At 36.9% G+C, this 18,257-nt stretch overlaps 1 protein-coding gene across 1 annotated transcript in view; it reads left to right on the top strand.

Moving 5' to 3' along the window:
- The first annotated feature begins 394 nt into the window (after positions 1 to 394).
- Positions 395 to 18,257, top strand: part of COL21A1 (collagen type XXI alpha 1 chain) — a 153,923-nt gene continuing 136,060 nt past the window's right edge. Inside the window, exon 1 of the mRNA XM_081036182.1 lies at positions 395 to 595. The gene's annotated coding sequence lies outside the window, so the exon portion shown is untranslated. The remainder of the gene's footprint in view (positions 596 to 18,257) is intronic.

The following is an 18,257-nucleotide window of genomic DNA, read 5'->3' on the forward strand; positions in this document are numbered from 1 at the left end:
ACCTTAGGTTAAAGGTAGCTACATCAGTTTGCTGTTGGTGGCCGGTCTGGGTGACCGACCCTGGCGCCCCAGGGGCCGTTCTCACAGGCCGAGGGAGGAGGGACTCCTTTGACCCGTGCCGAAGACGCTCTCCAGGTCCTCGCCTCCCTCAGTGCTCGCCCTTTCAACCTCTGAGTTGCCTTTATCTATCCAGCTTCCCGCACCGTCCCCTCCGCTTTTCCCCCAGGGGTGCATTTTCTGGTCCCAGCAGGATTTGAACTGAGCATGTTTCTACCAGGATTCCACTTGGCAGTTGGCACTTGGAAATCCCGATCCAAAGCCCACCCTCTGGCCTTCGCCCCGGAAAGGGGGCGGGTGGGGAGCGCGAACCTTATCTCCCGGGCTCCGCCTCCAGGGGGCTGAGAGCGAGTCTCGGAGCCGCGGCGCTCGGCCCTGGCCGCTGCAGGGAGACCGGACTCCGGGCGGACGGCGGCAAACCCGCTTCAGCCCCGCTTGCGTCCTGCTTGGGGCTGGTCACCGCCTGCGACACCGCCATCCCCCGGGTGGAGCGCGCAGCTGGCTGCGACGGCAACCTCGACCCTGGACGCTGCGCCAGGTAAGGTGACGTCGCTTTCTCCCCTGTCTCTGCCAGAACGACAAGTAGGGGGCTTCAGGGCTGGTCCTCCCCGGACTGCAGTTGGCACTCTGGGTGTTCAGAGCGTGCAGTTGTCGGTGAAACGGTGAGATAGACTCCGCGCCCAGGCTGGAGGCTGGCACGTCAGGGTTTGTCTTGCAAAGTTACTGAGTGTTAATGAATCTTCAGAGGTTCCAGGAGCGCTGATGTCAGCGTCAGAGTGTTTCGCTTCTGAGGATGAATAACAATGGGGGCATTTACTACCCTAAGCTCATCCTCCTTTGCGTCCGTCTCCTTGGAAGGGGCTCCAGCGTCTCCACGTGGCGCGCGCGGGAGCGGGACACGCCGGGGACCGTGTGGGGTGGATCAGCGGTTCCTTACCCTTGCAGCACAGTAGGTTCACTTGGGGAGCTTTTAAAAACCATCGGTACTCACGCAGCACCCCAGATCAATTAAATCAGAATCTGTAGGAGTGGGATTTCGGGCATCCACGTTTTTAAAAGTGTTCTCAGGTGATTCCCACGTGGAGGAGTTTGGGAACCAGTGAGTTAGAGCAGTGGTTCTCCACACGTGGTCTCTGCCCACAGCATCCGCATCACCTGGGAACTTTCAGAAATGCCGTCAAGGGCTGGGGCTGGAACTCTAGGAACAAGGAGAGATCTGTGTTTTAAGGAGCCTTCCAGGTGATGCTTTTAAGAAACTGGGTTGATCAAATATATGGTGATGGAAGGAGAACTGACTCTGGGTGGTGAACACACAATGGGATTTATAGATGATGTAATACAGAATTGTACACCTGAAACCCTATGTAACTTTACTAACCATTGTTACCTCAATAAACTTTAATTAAAAAAAAATTGGGTTGGATCTCAATTAAGGTAAGGGCAAACACCTGCAAAAGTCCTTCTACAGATGGAGGAAGAAACAGACCACTTTTCGGAAAATCTAAAGTATTCATCAATAGGGTTTGCACATTTTATGTGTACACACATTTTATGTGTACACACACACACTGTGGACTTTGGAGGATCCTATAAAGGACAGAGGCTTAGCCATTATCTTGAGCAATTTTTACATAGTATAATTTGCATACTTGCTTTAGGAGAGATGAGGAATTTTCTTTTTTTTCAGAGTTGAACGGAAGCCAAAGCAGAAATGTACATAAGCATCTTCTAACTGTAATAACATGAATCTTGGCCCTGAGGAAATGATCCCAGATCATCCTTGTCATCAGTGCACATTACAGGACTCATGCAGTAATTATTTATTTTTTAAAGCAATTGGAGGATTAAGGAATTCATGCCAGTTCTTCAGAGTGAAAGGGAATTCAGCATTATAGGTCTCTCTGGGCTGTCTCAAATGGTTCCCTTTTTTCTTTTAATAGAGATCTGAGGTTTCAAAATTTTGGCTAAAATAATTCCAGCTGCTTCTAAGTCATTAGTACAGAAATAGAACGACTTTGCAAATAGGCTTAAATGGATTAGAAAATCTAATATTGGATAAAAAAGCTAGACCAGGCATGACTCCAGTCCCAGCACGTGTGTGCAGCGAACTCAGTGCTAACTATACCAGGACTTTCTGTACAGAGAATGTTTGTTTTCCAAGTTGCTGTTTTCTGTGCCAATACATAATTGAGGCATGGAAACTTGTTAACGGACAGGTACTAAGGTTGGTTCAGAGAACTGGGGAAACAGATAGTGGTTACAAGCAGGAGCCTTGGTATGAGGCTCAAACCTCAACTTCAAGACCGGCCCTTCTGCTTCTTCAGGCTCTTGGATGGTTGCCACACTTTCCTCATCTGTAAAATGGGGACAGTGGTATAATGCATACTTCATAACTCTCATATTGTTGCCAAAGTTAAAGGAAATAATGCTTCTGGAGTGTCTAGAATAGTAAACTGAATATTTCTTGGCATAAAATATGCACACATCTTACACAAACCGAAAACAAAACAAAACCTAATTCCCAAACACCTTGAAATGAAAATTACAGTATACTGATTACATGGTCAGATTTTGTACTTACATGCCAACCTTACCCTTAGAATTCACAGGTTTTGCTTTTTACTGGAATGTGAACATATGGACATCCTCAAATTGTCTTCATAATTTTATTGCAGTTTTATTGAAACTTTCTAGAAAAAAATTTTAAGTAGCTTAGCTTCAAATTAACAGCCTTGTCTTTATCTACTCACTGTCTTTGGTGAAGGATTTTACCATGTGGTGGAGTTTATAATCTTTTCACACTCACATTTAAATAGCCTTAAAATCTAGCTCCCCAGGATATTCCTTATACCGTGTTTCCCTGAAAATAAGACCGGGTTTTATATTAATTTTTGCTCTAAAAGATGTGGTAGGGCTTATGTTCAGGGGATGTCATCCTGAAAAATCATGCTAGAGCTTATTTTGTGGTTAGGTCTTATTTTCGGGGAAACATGGCAAAAGAAAATTCATATGATAAAAGAGCATCTAAAAGTGGCATACTGTGGCCCCCAAGAGAACCGGTTGAGAAGTACTATTTGGTGTTTCTTAGGTTTTTGAGAGAGAGAATAAAATGAAGCCTTAATCAGTTACATCAAGATTTGCTCAAGACAATATAAGACAGAGCAAAATAAGGACACACAGCAAGGACAGGCCTAACATGGCCAAAAGGATTGATGAGGTAATTTAAGAATCCTTTTCCTATTTAACTGCAATAATTTCAAAATGCTATAAACTATATACACAAAAAGCAACTCCTTTTACATTATTTGATTGGAACTAATCTGGATGATCCTTTTAGGACCAACTAGTTCTGAAAAAAAAAAAAAAAGGTATTCCAAAAAGAATGCCAAATGATTCTGTACTTTGAAATTAGTCTTGATTCTATAATTTCAGTGATAAATTGAATATTAGATTTCTAACTTGAGTACCTTTTTATGACTCATCTTCCATCTTTAAATGCAAGAGGATTTGCATTTAAATCCTCTGCCTATTACCTGCCTATTAAATCCCCTGCCTATTACCAATCTTATGTGACTTCTAGAAGATTAGACATAATCCAAGTTCCAGCATATAAGCATTTTAGTAACTTCTCTGTTCAGGTAATCAGGTCTTTATTGGGACACTTTTGAAATTACAATTTAATGTTATAATTAGAATTTAATGTTATTAAATTAATTGTGATTACAATTTAATGTAAATAGGGTTTTCTGTTTGGCTCACTATGTATGAAATGAGCAGCTGTGGGAATGAAAAAGAAATATCAGAGACACTTGTCTTGATGGGAGGAATGAAGGCATGTGGAAGCAAATTCAAACTCTCAGTCATCAAATTATGTGTTCTGGATAATTTAATGAAGAGCCAAGAGAGTCGGTGATGTCAAAATTCAGTGACAGGATGTAGTCGATTAGAAATGATCGATATTGCAATGTTCCACAGTAATTTTATAATTCTCCACTTACAGCAGGCGTGTCTAAACTTTTTTCAACGTTTTTCACCAAGGGCCATATGCGGTAAAATACACAAACAGTCGGGCCACTCACTTGAGGTGAAGTACGTATTGCCTCACCTGGTTTATTTAAGTAAACTAAATATATTTTTGATATTTGCTGCGGGCCCGTTAACAAGGGATCGCGGGCTGCAGTTGGCCTGTGGGCCGCAGTTTGGACACCCCTGACTTACAGGTATAAGGCCTGGAGCAGAGATAATCATAGAGAAGTTAGCTTAATTGTACTTACTTTACATAACCTGGCTCACTTAGAAAGGTTTTGAGGAGAGTTACCTGGCATTCATTTAAGTTCATTTTGAGGGCCCTATTTGTTTCAAAGTATATGGTTTTATTATTAAGGCCAATCTTGAAAGTCTTATGAGTAAAACACATCATGGAAAATGGACACATTTTTTTTATTTTCGTATTTATTATCTTTGGATTATACTGTTCATCACGCAATAGTAATTCTTTAGCTTGATTCCATGTCATTCTTGTGAAAACAAGGTTGAAATGTTTATTTCTGACAGGTGGTCCATTGTCACTCAAAGAAGATTAGCCATGGAGGGTGAGGTTCTCAACTTTTAGGACATACACTCTTCAGAAAGACTGCCCAGCCTTGAATCCTGACAGTGACTTACTAATTGTTTCAACATGGACAAGTTACCTAATCTTTTTTCGCTTCTGTTTTCTAATTAGTAAAAATGGGATTTTTGTGAGGAGTAAATGAGTTAACTTCTTTTATATAAAGAAGTTTCTATAAACTTCTGTGGCTTTTAGTACATGCTTAATAAGAATTTGCTATTATTTTACTTTGGCCTTTAATGAATGGTTTAAGCTGAAGCTCTCTTTTCTGTGTTCACCTCTGAATATTAGAACCTAAAAAAAGAAGTAGTGACTTAGGGCATGTTCACTGGATGTTTTTTTCTGTTTTAGCTCATGGGGGAATTTATTTCAGAATACATGAGGTACTTCAAGTTTCTCAGAAAATCATACAACATTTTGAACATTTCTAGAAATTCCCAGATAGTGCTGCTCTTGCTGGCCAGACACCACACTTTGAGTCACTGGTTCCCAAATGGATTGCACATTGAAATCAATCACCTGAGGACAGTGTTTTAGACTGTTGATGCCTAAACTGATTAAATTAACTAGTTAATTTATTGTGAAAGGGAATAAAGTACTTATGTCCTTTATAAAGAGAGGCCCATTAACTATATACATGTACTCACAGAATTTTTAGAACGGTAAGGGATATTAGAATTTTGTGGAAACAGAGGCTTGGAGACATCATTCTTGGCTAAGGGATCATAAATAGTGGTAGCCCTGGATAACAATGCAGGTTTCCTGTGTTCTACTCTAATTGTTCATTAACTACCTTGCCTTCTAAAAAATCAGAAAATGTGACAGAGGCACATAATCCAATAGAGAGTGTTTTTGGAATACTGTGGATCTCCTTGTCCCACTTAACCCAGTTTGATTTCAGGTTTATTTATCCTTAATGAAAAAACACTGAAAACATGTTCACAATGACAAGAAAACTAATCCATAGGTTTCAGTTGGGAAAAGGATAATCTTTTCCATGAGGTTTGTATTTTCTAAGGATTTAATTTAGTTTTTTTTCTCTTTGTTTTTCTTTGACATTTGGTTTTCACTAATGAAAAACTCAAGATACCTTTGAAAATTTCAGGAAACATTGACAATTTTCTTAAGTCCAAGTTTGGTGACCTTCTGGGAAACCTGCCAGTCTCTTGTGTTTGATTCGGTGTTTAGTTTTTGTTTTGACTTGCCTTATTTTGACCTAGGTCAGTTTAGCCATGATTGTAGTGTTATGGTATCCCTTCACTATTTGTTTTGACTTATTGGTGTCAAGAAGAAAAGATTAAGGACCAAGAAAATTTCCTTTTTAAATTTAAAGTGAAAAAAAAAAAAACATTCTAGGGAAGTTTGAACTTTATCGAAAATTTGTTCTTCTAAAAATATTCTTTAGAAATTTAGTTTTTAAATTTTTTATTATGTCACAGGAGTAAATAAAAATAAACACTCAGAACATATGTATTTCTGTTGTAACTTTCAAATCCATAGGTGATTCAATGATTAAAACAACTTATTGAAATATATATATATATATATATATATATATATATATATATATACACACACACACACACACACACACACACTCTTAAAAATTCGAAACCTAGTTGTACATGAATTTTGCTAGTTTATTAGGAAGAGAGAGTCTGACTCCACCCCATGGGATGTGTCTAGGCATGTGTTTTCCAGTAGTACCCAGAATTAGATAGAGTGTTAAAGATAAGACAGGGAGGAACATTCTTTGTAAATGGTCTGCCATTCATCAAATAGTGATTAAGTGCATACCAAATGCTTGGCTATCCTAGAAGGATTCAGAGAAGTTGCTAAGTTCAGTTTAGTACTTCTATTGATAACCAATTGACAGTTTCCTTTTTTAAAATGGGAAACTCCATTTATTATATAAAAATAACATTTTGTAAATACCTTTCAAGTGCAAAAAATGTATAAGGCAAATATAGTTCTGATTTAAATTTAGAAAAATCTACAAGCATGACAAAATGTGTCTCAAACCATTTTTAATTCTCATTTGACATCATACCGTGTACCAATCTTAGAAAAGGTTGAATGTGATTTGAAGGTCTACCTTGGCCAGGAGTGGAGAGGATATCCCAGAGAGAGGCACTGTAAACATCCAAGGTCCTGAGAATGTAGACACCTCCACTCCTTCCCTGTAGAAACTCACCCTTCCCATGGGGCAGTCTGCCTTTGCATCATTTATAGCGCCTTTACTTTTCTCTCCCTCATCAAATTGCTTGTTACCTGGCCCTCTGGACTCCAGTTTGAAATGAGAGAGAGTGAAATAAAAACTGGGAGCAGGAGTGACATGGTAACTGTGTTAACTAAAATGGTATAGGCAGAGTTCCTACTTGGCTCCCTTTGGAATGAGGCGGGAGCAGGGATAAGGAGAGTTAGTGGGATTCAGAGCTCCCGAGGGCAATTGGAGGCACATGAGACCTCATTGGAACTCCTGGACACCTAGTAAAAGCAAGCATGTTAATATGTGAGCAAGTAGGTATCTACAGCCTAGGCTATGGCATTTCTATACTGCCATTGAAATAATAGTAATAATATTTACATGTCAAGTACCAAATAAATAGATGCTCTCATTATTTCCAAGAGGGCCCTGGACCAGGAAATGGGAAACCCGATTTCTCATCCCAGCCTGCCACCAACTTACTGAAAAGTTGGTAGCTTAGAGAAGGCTGCTGTAGGGGAGAGCTGGGCAGGTGTGGTTGTAAAGTCTTTCATTTTGCTTTTTACATAATTTTCTTTTTCTTGGTTGAAAACACCATTTTACTCCATTATGGAACATGTAAAGAATTGCGGCTTAGAGCATCCATATGTAGAGTTTAAGTAATTGTGGAGTAGCACCATGTAGGAAATTAGTCTACTAAGAAATATAGAACGCATTCCTAAAATTCCTATTAACATACTTCTTAAATGTTCACTGAAGATGGATATTACTGCGAATGAGTAATAATGAAATAATAGATCTTTTAATTTCAAGAAAATTTAAATTTCACAATACCTTCATGTGGGAATTATATAAATAATGTTCATTGGTCTTTTCAACAGTTGAAAAAAAATTTTTTTTAAATTTGAATTACAGGTTTTGTGAGGGAAATCATGTTTATATGAGTAATCAAATTATATTTCTGAGCTCTAAATTGCATGCTTCTCAAAATGTTAACAGTTGTGTTTGGGTGGCAGGATGATATTTTCTTTCCTGCTTTTCTTATTTTTTTCAATATACATGTATTGCTTTTATAATGCAAAAATGAATGCATAACTATGTGCTTTGTAGATGGAAACATTTGAAATTATAGTTTTGAATTACCATATAAAAGAGATAATGATGTTATTGTGTGATTAATTTATGTTCCTATAATTCATAAATTACATGTTGTGCCAGATGTACTTTTAAATATCAAACACACTAAGCACAGCTAGTAAAATCTAGCTGAAGTGACACAATAACTTTTTTTAAAGTAGAAAAATCAGTTTATTACTACTTGTGAATGCCAAAAGAATATTATGTACTCTAACATGTCGAGGCTATATAAGATAATAGCTAAAATCCTGGATGTTGTGCAATCGTGTCCCTGACACTTAGTACCTACGTGACCTTGTACATGGTATTTAACTTTTTAAAGCTTAATTTACTCATCTGTTAAGTGAGGGTCATAGGACCTACTTCATAGTGTGGTCAGAAAGGTTACATGGAATAATACAAATAAACACTTGAGCATAGTGCCTGGCAGATCAAAAGTACTCAGATTAGCTCAAAATTTCTTATTATCACAAATATAATCTTCTCCCTATTTCTAAGCTTTGTTCCGTTTGTGATCTGGATATCTATCTTTTGAAAACTGTGTTACTTCTTTACGTAAGAATATCTTCCATATACCCTGGGTCATGGAAATGAGGCAAATCCAGATTTCTGCCATTTTGCTGGAGGAGAGGAAAGTGCCGGTGCAGGGTAGGGGTGTCCCCTGAAGCTCGCAAGGTACTAGCAGCAGTAACAGAGGCTTTAGAGAACAACTCCTTGTGACTGTAAGTGTTGCTTCTGGAGTCTGAGAGGCTGTCATTCTTTGCCATGTGGCACAGTTCCAGAAGGTCCCCGTGATTGTTGGGTGGGATTGAGGTGTCATCCTCAAGTCTTGCTTGTAGCTGCACGTGACATTTGATGAGCTCCTGGATTTAGAAATTGTAGAGATCTCTTTAGTCAGGGCCGTAGATGGCTCACCTCACAGCTTCCTGAAAATTAAAAGACAGCTTTTTCTCAGGGGAGATGCAGCCCTGCGTTGCAGCATCAATTTGCCTCTTCCGCACATGCATTTGTGCTGCTGCAGTCCAGACTTCGGTGCTTCTATATAGGATATGCATGAATTCATCCATTCAGCAAATATGTTTCAGCTCTTTCTATAGGTTAAAATGGTTCCTAGGATGCAACAATAAATGGAACATGATCCCTGCCCTCAAGGACTAATGATCCCTCCGCAAATTTCCCCAGGAATGCTCTGGTATTAGGGTCAGTTGTCATACCACAAAACTCCTAACTATTCCATTGCCTCTAAGGATAGAACACCTTGAGAAGGTTGATGTAGTTGTTCCTATGTTAATCATCCCACACCCACTGACAGTTTATTATTAGGGGCTGTGGGTGGATCTATGTTCTCCTCAAAACTGTAATGACTTCTATACACATAATGCACATCAGTAAGTTTCTACCAAGTATTGAGACTAAGTATTTCCTCTATTAAGGCAAAAACTAAACCAAACAAAAAACCATGATGAAATGAATTGAAGTGATTGAGGCTTGACAGAAGGAAGTTATGAAGGCTTTGGAAAAATCAGGATCAATTATTTTTAGACTGCACGTGTCGGAATGCTGGAAAACAAGTGTGAATACTTTTGATCTCTGATGCATTCTAAATTAGTTAATTAAATGAATGTCTGGACAATTACCAATAGAGGATAGTTAGAGCCATTTGTGAATCTGTGTTTCCTTAATTGTAGCTCTAAATATTTTTAATTTTTAGGTGGCTAGTGTAATTTCAGATTAGGTAGTTTTTGGCCAGATCTATTACATTAAGAAATGCTAAGCTTAAGTAGTGCAATGAGTTTGCACATTTTAAATATTTTTGCATCATCTTGGATATGGCTGCCAAGTTGAATTCCAAATTTCCCTTCTAGTAACCTGCCCTGTTTTTTAAGCTTTGGGCCTAAAGCACCCTCTAAGTCTAGAGACGCAACTATAATATCACATTTTCAAACTTGATTTGAATACCTATGATTTAAACTTAAAAGTAAATGTGTGTATGCTTTCCACTTTATCCTCTTCTCCAGTTTATCCCCAAAGATGAACATTTATCATAAAGGTAGCTGCAGAAGAAATTTTTCCTTTACCTTCTTTCATTGTTTTAATATTGCCAATCCTTAGGCAAGGCCAATCTATTTTATCCAAGACTGTGTCCTCAAGGAAGCCACTTAATACAAAGTTGCAGTCTTTCCAAATTGCAGCAAAGAGGAGAGGTAGCCTCGCTTCTTTGGAGTACAAGACTTTGTTACTGTTTATTAATTACCCTAGACTCCAGAGAATTTAAAATTTTAACTTTTATTCCTTCAAAATCTTTCTTTTCCTGGGATTTCTGTTTCCTCATGTCCATCTATTGATATGTTCTAAGGTAAAAGGGAAACGGAGGAAGGCATATTTTATTATCTGCAAAAGTTGCAATAATGGGTTTCTGTTTCGGCAACCATTGTTCTCATTCGGTAGTTGGGAGGGTTTAAATAGAAAAATAGAGGAATTTTGATATATCAAGGGGGCAAAAGGTTAGATGAAGGAACTCCCAAGGGAGCCATTACTCTCTATTTCATTGCTTGCACAACAAGGAGATATTGGTAATTGTAAAAACATGGAATGTATGCTATATAAAAAACAAACAAACAAACAAATAAAAAAAAAAAAAACAAGAGAGGTGATGAGCCATCATGTTTAATTTTAGTGGTTACCAAGGTGCAGAGAAGATTGAGGTTGGCTATGACTCCAGGTTGCTTATGATACACTTGGGAGATGGACTACTATTTAAAATATAATTTTTAAGAAGCAAAAAAGATTCTAATTGAGCTCCAGATGGTCTAATACTGGAGTTAGGCACTGTGGAAGATACGATCTGTTTTTGTCATGATTTGCTTCATAGAGGAGATGGGGCTTGAAACTGCTTCTTGAAGCATGGTTCAATTTGGACAAATGGTGCAGTTTAGACACACACTCTAGTCAACATAGGGCTGGAAATTATCTTACACATAATTGTTGTTTACAATACACATATTGTTTACACCAACAGTACTTGATGCCCTAACCTCTGGTGTACCTAATGGCCAAATTATCTAATGTCAGACACCTGCAATAATGGCACACTTTCAGTTTTAAGGACATCCCTGTTTATTACAAACTTTTCCTTAAAGTGAAAACTTCCTCCCTGGAGTTTCCAGGCATTGGTCCTAATTCTATACTCTGGGAGTATAAGGGACAAGTTAATTTATTTTCCATATGACAATTTTGCCAGTATTTGAAGACAAGTGAAACATCATATTCTAAAACTGCTTCTCTTTTGCAGTGGTGGGTGGTTACATCTCCAGTCTTCTCAGCCTTCCCTGAACACAGTGAGTTTTGATTCTCACTGACCATTGGTTGCTAAATATTAGGTTAGTGCAAAAGTCATTGTGGTTTTTGCAGTTTTTAACTTTTTAAACCGCAGTGACTTTTGCACCAACCTAATTGGGTATAGTCCTGTTGTTTTTCTCCCTGGTAGCCCAAGAGAGAACTTGGGCTACAGTTCACACTCGTGACCTCAGTTTACCATTAGCTAAAACCTTTCGGTCTACTAAGACCTGACGTTAAGCCAACTGATTCCTGTTGAGAATTCTACCATGCTTCCCCGAAAATAAGACCTAACTGGAAAATAAGGCCTAGCATGATTTTTCAGGATGGCATCCCCTGAACATAAGCCCTAATGCATCTTTTGGAGCAAAAATTAACATAAGACCCGGTCTTATTTTGGGGGAAACATAGTACAATACATATTTTGGATCCCAGGGTATTTTTGTATTTCTTTTGAATTTTGTCTTATTGCAGTGGCCCATTATTTATTCAGTGAGCTCTTTTTATTTATTTATATATATATATATATATATGTTTTTCTTTTTTTTAATTTTTGTTTTTTATTAGTTTCAGGTGTACAAGACAAAGTAATACTTATACGTTCATCATTTATATCCCTCACACTGTGAACCCCCCTCCCCCCATCCACTATCCCTCCGACCTCAGTGAGCTCTTTTTAAATCAAAGACTTTCATTTAATGATAGAAATTGTTCTTAGCTTTGCTTTGTTTGCTTAATTTGATTTGCAGGTCGTTATTGCCCTCACCCAAATTACAAATAACTAATTAACAACAAAGCAAATGGCAGAATTCTAAAACATATCACTAGAAACCTCCTACCAGGTTGGCATCAGGTTTTACCCTCCATTGGGGAGCCATTTAATTGGTTTTATAATAAGTTTACATTTATCTCTTTTTGTTTTTGAAATATCATGAGCATAGTATTCTGATGTCAGCCTAATACTCCCAGCAAAGAAGTACAGGTCAGTTTGATATGATTTATTCTTGGCACTTAATAAGTGTTTTAGGTGGATTTCTTGTTCTAAGCAGCACATAGGTGGACTTAATAAAAACACAATCTGAAATTTCTGAATTCCAAATAGCAAATGTAACCCATTAAACTTTATTATGATTGATAATATATTTGAACTCTTTTTTTGCAGTTTATTTGGTTTTCTATTTTTATCATGCTTTCTTGTTCTTTATTATAATTATTACTTGGTTTTTCTGTCTTTGTAATTAAGTTTGCTTTATTTTCTTCTACCAGTTATCTCTGGAAATTCTACTCCTATGTACATAATAATGGTTACCATTATATTTCTATGTATCAATTAAAACATATTTTCCCAATAGCTAGTTGGTATCTATCCACCTACCTCTAAGACAGTTAACTTATTCTGTTTACATGATTTATATCACCTTCACTTTCCCCCATTGCCCATTTCCCACCCAGCTCCCAATTTGAGAGCTTGTATTTTATTTCTAGAAAGTTACTAAGTTTTTTCAGTAATACTTTTAGACAGAAGTTTATTTTGGAGAAACTATTAGAAGAGGGTGGCAAATTTTGTTCGTTTAAAAGAAAATTCTGTTCCATAACTGGCATAGTTTTGTTTATCGTCTAGTAATTTTTTGGAAAGAGTGAATAGACAGTAAACATTTGTTTTCTTTAATGTTCAAATGATCAAAATGTTCATAAATGAATGTTTCTTTGGTTAGGTCCATATTTTCCTGCAGAACTTTGAAGATTTTGATTCATTGTTTTCTGGGTTCACTTCTGTGGTAATATCTGGACCATCTGCATTTTATTTCTTTTTAAGTATTCTCCCTATCCCACACCCCACAGAAACTCTTAGGTCTTTTTTTGTTTGTTTTTTGTTTTTTGTTTTTGTTTTATCCTTTGAATTATGATTTTTCACAAATATATGTCTAAAAGAGGCCTTTTCTCCCACATTCAAGCAATTTGGTAATATTGAGACCCTTTCAATGTGAAGATTCAAATCTTTATTTAGTTCTGAAAGCTTTTCCTTATTTCTTCATATTTCTTTTTTTCCTTTCCTGAAAATCCTTTCTTCATATTTTGTAAAATCTGTGTTTTTTTGCATTGTAATCTGGTAGAATTCTTCTACTTGATTTTCATCTAGCTATTCCCCTCTTCAACTATTCTCACATGTATTAATATTTCTGAATATATTAATCACATTTAAGCTAGTTGTTTTTTTTTACTATTATTAATTCTGTTTCTAAGGGTGTTCATTACCGTATTTGCTGAATTTGTGGTCTTCGTCTATGATGCTGGTTTTTATTGAATATTTGTTAACATCTTGGTGTTTGCAATTTCATATTTACTACTCTATGGATTTTTCTCCCGTTTACTATAGCTTGCTCCTAATGGTTGTAGAGGTGGGCAATGTACTAGATAGTGTTTTGTCTTCTGGACATGGTTGCTTCCTGTTCCTCTTGGGTTTTGCTAGTGGGGAACCTACCTGAGACCTGCTTTGCCAGTCCAGTCTAAGAGCCCATACTTAGGCTTACCATAGGTACAAGTGGAAAAGAGTTGCATAATGTCCAAGAGGCCACTGTTTTTTCTCATTCACACAAACCACTTCCTGCTCAGCCTAAGAGGCATCTGTCTCTGTCAGGATACTTTTCCTGCTCCAGTTCTGAGAATTCTTTTTCTTCCATCTTGGAGTAATATTGTTCCTCTAACCTTCCCAGACATAGAGTTGTAGTAGTGTAGGCCATAGAGTTGGGAAGCGATCACGTTCAGTGTTAATCTGACAATATCCTAAAGCACCTGTAATTGTAGAAAGGAATGAAACTCATTTTGTTACCTGCTTTATTACTTCCGCTATGAAGTGAACATTTTGTACCAAGCAGTATGTAGTCATAGTTGTTCCTTTGGGCTGTTGGGTAATATGGTGTTAGGGATCTTGTTGGCAATTTCTTCTGAACAGCATTTGGATGATGTAGAAAAATAAGAGCATGTCCTTTTGGATAAAGTCTGACATATTGTAATTCTGAAATTGTTCTTGGCACTTCCTAGAGAAATGTCAGTTTTCTAGCATGAATCCAGTCCAGTGCAGCTGTTTCTGCTTTTCACCATCGGATTTGAAAATCTGTATAAGAGGATGTAACCAACAAACTTTGGAGTGAACAATGAGGCATGAGAGTTTTTCCCCTCATGAGTTCCGTGTGTTGTTGATATATTTCATAATAAAAATACTATTTTGAGTTTGTGTATCATGATCCCTTTGTGTAGCATGATCCCTTTTAGGGCTCCTTTCTACAAGAATTTTTATACATATTTAATAACAATGTTACCTCCTAAAATTCAGGCTCTGCATCGCACTAATCTCACAGAACAGGGATTTAAGAATATCTTTTTAAACATTGGGCATTGTTTTCATTTGCCAAGGTGTGAACCAAAATATTTATAAACTAAAATGTTTTCTAGTTCTCTTAGGTTGGTTTTTCCTAGGAAAGTTTCATTATTTACTTGGTTTGAAGTACAGTGTTGTTAATTTCCAGAATGCCAGACATACTTTTATTCAAATGTAAGAATGAAACACATTCCAGTACCCAATTATACACCCCCCCCCCGCCCCGTTCTCTACCATTTCAGAATATCTGTACTATGTAGTTTTCTCTCACCATCTCAGTTGACAGGTAATCAAAATTTGACTGTGGTATTTATTTGCCAACATTTTGTATGTGTTGGGAAGAACAATGTAAATAAATAGTTTAAGAAATATCGTGCCTTAGGATTCAAAACCATAGTGCAAGCATTCAGTGATTTGTGTAGTGCTTGTCATTTGTTTAAAAGGAGGAGCATTTGCAAGGACTTGTTTTTTTTTTTTTTTTTTTTTTTTGGTCTGATAGCAATAAAAAAAAAAAAACTATAATGAAAAGAGAACGATCGGAATGGTACTGTTCATGTCTTTGGAGCTCCTTAAATGTAATAGAAATGTTACAGGTGTGATCATTTTGATTACAAAAATGTTCATTTATAGAAAATCCATAATGTATTCATAATGTAGAGCAAGTTTGGAATAATGGAGAGAAATAACCTTTACTTTTGGGGGGGATTGTTTTAAGAGGGGCTAATTATTAACCTTGTATTTAATCAAATAAATAATTAGGTGAATTATTTAAAATAATAGAAATCAGCCAATTTGAAATGGAAGAGATCCTCCAACTCAATCATCTCCTCATTCCCTGGTTTTCCAGAGGAGAGACTGAAGTCCAGCCAGGCTTGTTTTCTTTCCCAGATTCCTACAGTATCCTAATTGCCTTGCTAGGTCTGGGACAGAGATAGTCCAACTGCTAGTACAATCTTCTTTACCCCACACATAGTTGAATAAGGCCAGGAAGGAATCGAATATTTTGATTCATCATTTTTAAACAAGTTATGGTTACTGACCTGAGTATAATGCTTCCTTAATTAACAAATGCAGGATGTTCGTTTTTCCATACCAGAGCTTCCTTTTAGATGATAAAAAGCTGTGCACAAGTTTATTTTTGAGGATGGTCCTTTCATTTTCCATTCTTTGAAACACAGTCATGTTTTATTTGGTTCCCTTGAATGTCAGGATGGTAGCTGGTATTAGTTCATGTTGATTCTTTTTTTCCTCAGGAAATCTCATTGGCAGTGGAACCATCTGGGAGGTAAAAGAAGATTGTACCACATGAAACATTCTGTTTTTCTTGGATGATTAGCAAGCATTTTCCTTGTAGAAACAAAAGGCTGGCTTTTAAATTGGCAGTGCTCTCAAGAGGTAGGGAAAACATGGCAGTGTATTTGGAGGAAGGGTAGAACACATCGAAATTGGTTGAACCTCTCACATTTACTTGTGAGTATGCACTTATACACATCTCGCATGAAAGAAAGTAAGAGTTAAGATGAATTCACTTTGGAAATTTGGAACTAAATTGATTAAGTATTGCACTTTTCCCATAAACAAACATATAGAATGTGCATATTTTAAATTTGTATTTTCTTGGTTGAAGATAAAAATGAGAAAATTGGAAACTGGGAATAGTAAGTCTATGTCAAGGAGTTAGATACAATGGATATTTTGCAGTTTTGAAAAATGCATTCTACCCTTAAACATCAAAGCATAAGTAAGCAAGATAAAAATCATCCACGACAATGTTTTATAAGTTAACAGCAATACAAAGTAACAAAAAAAATTAGTAACATTCATCTTGGTCAAGGATGCTATTTAAATTAACATAAGAATTGTATATATCCCTAGCAAACCAATAAAATGAAGCTCTGTAGAATTAGGGAAAAGCTTTTGATGTTTAACATTTTTTATTTTAGAAGAAATGAAGTGTGAACTCAATACTTGCAAGGTGCTAAAATATGAGTCACTTCATGATATTTTGTAATTATTTATTTTTAAGAGAGCCTTATCTTAAAGAAAGAGTAAAATTTGGACTCACTTCTTTGAGATTCATACTACAGAGGAAAGATTTTCCCCAATCATTCATAAAGGTAGTCGTAGAACATTGGATTAGAAGAGCCAGTGTGGAAATTATGTTTTTCTATATCTGACTTAGTTGGGGCTCTAACAGAACAATGGCTTTCAAAATTTTTTTATAGGAAGGAACCACAGGAAGATATTTCGCATTGTGACACACCCATATTTATTTGATAGATGTATGTCAAATACTATTTCATGATAAACATCTACCTTTTCTACAATTACGTTCTGACATTTCCCCTTTCCTTCCATTCCATTCTATTAAAAATCACTGCTCATGACCCACTAAATTGATTTTACAATCTACCGCTGGGTCCTGGCTTGCAGTTGGAACAACATTGCCATCAAAATCCCTCCAAAAACTTTTTTTGGGGGGATGAATTTACAGTTGTATGTGATCGTTGTTAGCTCTGTTTGCCAAATACATTTAAGGTGCATGAGTTTACATCTCTTGATCCATATTAGTTCTGGCTTTTGAGTTCAGTGGAAATTGACATACATTTCTGGACTGCAGCATTTAGTTGCAGGTTTGAGACCCTCCAGAGCTCGTTACCTCTGCCAAGGCAGGTATCCATGCTCCTCAGAATTGGTCCCAAATATAGGAACGTGGAGCAGAGCCCTTAGCCAGTCCATAGTGAATATACAGTATGAGTAAAACCTAATGCTTTGTTCTTGTAAGGCACTACAATTCTTTTTGATATATTTGCTACTCAGCATAACCTAATTTCTCCTGATTGGTAGAGAATAATTGAGTTATGTGTTCTGCTGGTGGTGGGAGAGCCTCCTTTTGGAATACTAACTTTGCTTAAAAACATATACGAGTTTAAAAATAAGTTTTTAATTTCATATTATAAACCAATATGCTTTCTTTATAGAAAAATTTGGAAAACATTAGGGAAAGCCTAATGAAAACAATTATATATTGTAAGACTACAATTTGGTGGTAACAATTTTTGACATGTCTGAAAAAATATATACTTTTCCTGAATTAGTTTACTATACAGTTTTATGTTTTGCTTTTTCTCTTACTGTTTAATATTACTAAATATTTTTGGAGCACGTGAATTTCATGCCTCTGTAGTGCTCCATCATATAGATGAATCAGCATTTATTTAATTATTCTTGTATTGTTAGACATTTAAGTTTTGTTCAATACAAAAAGTTTCAATGGTCGAAAATCTCAGCCCTTGGCACTCAAAAGCAAATGGTAAGCTAGAGTAGGATTCACATCCCTCACTCTGCTTAGCATGAGTTGCATCTCCCCATTACCCCATTCTTGGCACAGAGTGGGTCCATACATTCTTCTGCCAAGTAAGCAGTTCCATATGAACATAAACCTCAAAGCTTATACTCAATTTTCTGAAAACCAAGACTTTTAATGTCCTCTTCTCCATCTCTTAGCAAACAAATTTTATTTTTATTTTTAG

The sequence above is a fragment of the Rhinolophus hipposideros genome (genome assembly GCF_964194185.1).
Source record: "Rhinolophus hipposideros genome assembly, chromosome: 3".
Classification (NCBI taxonomy): Eukaryota; Metazoa; Chordata; class Mammalia; order Chiroptera; family Rhinolophidae; genus Rhinolophus; species Rhinolophus hipposideros.